The sequence below is a fragment of the Fulmarus glacialis genome, unplaced genomic scaffold (assembly GCF_000690835.1).
Source record: "Fulmarus glacialis isolate BGI_N327 unplaced genomic scaffold, ASM69083v1 scaffold46183, whole genome shotgun sequence".
NCBI classification, from domain to species: Eukaryota; Metazoa; Chordata; class Aves; order Procellariiformes; family Procellariidae; genus Fulmarus; species Fulmarus glacialis.
In genome coordinates, this window is record NW_009204476.1 from 3600 (window position 1) to 6386 (window position 2787).

Sequence of the window (2787 nt, forward strand, 5' to 3'; positions counted from 1 at the left end):
TACCAATGGCTGATTTGTAGTTTTGAAGCAATGTTTTATCATTTCTGTTTTAGAGCTTTTGAAAAGAGCAAGTTACCTAGCTGGGTTTTTCTTTTATATCCCAACTCAGTATGAAATACTGAAATGAGTATTAGCCATTGGCTTGACAGTTCTTTGTTGCAGGTCTGTCTCCTCTTCCCTGTGTGGGACAATTTTATATGTGTGAATCGGAGAAGAAACACCTGAAACGTTTCTTTCCAAGTTATAATTAGCAAATTAGTAACTTTGGATGCTTTACTGTCAAAATACAATGTGTCTGAAATTATTTCAAAGGCACCTTTTGCCTTGATATTAATGGCTCTATGTGAGCAAATCCAGACATGCACTGGGAAAGGCAAACTGTATGAGTGTGCATTTCTTTTTGAAAAAGTGTACGAAAGGAGCCAAATAAAACTTATTTTCTACAAAGTTATTTGAATTCTATGCAGTTTCTGAAGCTTTTTCTTGTGTGCATGGCCTGTTCTACATCCAGGCTTGCAATGCCCTACCATACCATGACCGCATAATTTCAGCTATATTTTTCAATATTGGATAATGATTTTTTTTTTTTTAAATATCAGGGACAAGAAACCTCATATTTTCCATGAACTTCTTCTGTATCCAAATGACATACTGTTATCACTAGCCAAGAAAACTTACTCCTGAAGCTGCTGCTTTTTTGTGTGAGAGGTGAGGCTCCAACTTACTTTGTCTTCATTTTAAAAGATTGAATGTTACTGTCACGTTTCATTGAAGTAATGTATTGCATTCTGGGGGAAGGAAAGATCCCTCTAAATCTCCATAAATGTCTTTTTTGCAAGCCATGTATGTTTGAAGCACTATTTTCATCTATATAATAATTGTCAGTGAGAAACGTTGTTTATTCCCGTAATTGTGAAGTAAGTATTACTGTTCACATACTTAATCAAATTTCTGAGCTAGCTGTTAATCATCTGCACTGAGGATACGTCGCTTCCACTCCCTCATTCTTACATGCAATGTGACTTCTGCATTTGCTCATCTTACATGTTTGTCATTAAGATTTAAGGTAGCTTAAGCTTTTTTATGAGGCTCATAACTGCAAAGTTTCCAGTCTTTTCAAAGCAGTTCTCTTTTGGTCACTCTGGTTTTGGTGAGACATATGCTTATCTTCAAGGGGGAGTATTGATACTATGTAAGTAAATAACCGGCTACATAAGTCAACTTTTTAATACGTCTGAGAGGGAAGTCAAACCATAAAGTCACTTCTGAGTATAATCGAGATCCCTCCGGCTTGGTACTTGTCCCACTGCACTTCAGCTTCAGCCTCCAAGTTTGCAGCTGATTCTAAACAAGCGTACCCTTAAACAGTGGTTTTAATGGCATAGCTGAATGCCTGTGGTCTATGAAATGTATTTGATTATAATTGCATGCTAGGTGACATAACTCGGAACAAATAAAGCGGACTTACAATTGCAAGGTAGAAGATGGGTTTGGGAGAGTAAAACTAAGACGATGACTGTCTGCAACAAACAAGGTTAAATGATCCCTTATGTTTCTTTGGTCACAGACTACAAACTAGATCTGATATGATCCTCTGCCAAAGCATGAGGCAGAGAGAACCAGGAAAACAAATGCAGAGCAGAAGACAGAACACCCAGAAATTAGGAGCCTGCTAGGTAGGAAGATGTCAGGATGCACAACTGGAGAGATTGGTTCATTTTGGATGTGGGTTGGAGGCTTCTTGGTCACCCAAGGAAAAATTTCTACCGAGCACTGTCAAATAAACTGCAAAGAAGAGGTATTGCTATGTGTTATAGGAATCCCATTTTCAGTTAAAGAAAGGCTGGTTATTTTCTGTAAACGTCTGCTGTTCTTTATAGGTGATAGCAGCTGGCCTCTACTGTAGGGGTTTAGGATAGTAACAGCAATATTTCAGTGACTGAAAGAAAACTTCCTGTAACTAGTGATAATATCCGTCTGCATTTGGTGCTCATGTCTTCTAGCGTGAGCTGAACTAGATTGTGGGGTGGGAAATTAAAAACAAAATTGAAACACTGTGATAAAGGTAAAGCAGATCTTATAGGAATACATCTTTCCATGATTAAAAACAGACGTTTGGCCTACTTCCAAATGCAACAAAAAGAGTCAGGCTGAAGTGTAGAGGTCTTGATTTTCTTGCTCTCTTGCTGGAGAAAATACTGAATCCATGGCTCCTCTGTAGGCTTCAGTATAGTCTCTGAGTGATGATGCCTGGTCAATATAGTCAGGAAGAGATATATAACCTGTGTAGTTTTTGAAAGTTAGTATATACATATATGAACTCTTAACAATCCAAGTGATCTTATACTTAATTGAGTTAAGCTGAAAAATACCTCTAGATAAAAAAGACCAGGCATTCTGTTTTCCTTTTTTCCCCCCCAATACTTTTTCCAGACTTCAGCAAATTGTGGAACAGTAACATAGAATCATAGAATCACTTCGGCTGGAGAAGACCTTTAAGATCATCGAGTCCAACCGTAAACCTAACACTGTCGAGTCCACCACTAAACCATGTCCCTAAGCATCACATCTATACGTCTTTTAAATACACCAGGGATGGTGACTCAACCACTTCCCTGGACAGCTTGTTCCAGCGCTTGATAACGCTTTCAGTGAAGAAATTGTTCCTAATATCCAATCTAAACCTCCCCTGGTGCAACTTGAGGCTGTTTCCTCTCGTCCTATTGCTTGTTACTTGGGAGAAGACACCTACCTTGCAACAACCTCCTTCCAGGTAGTTGTAGAGAG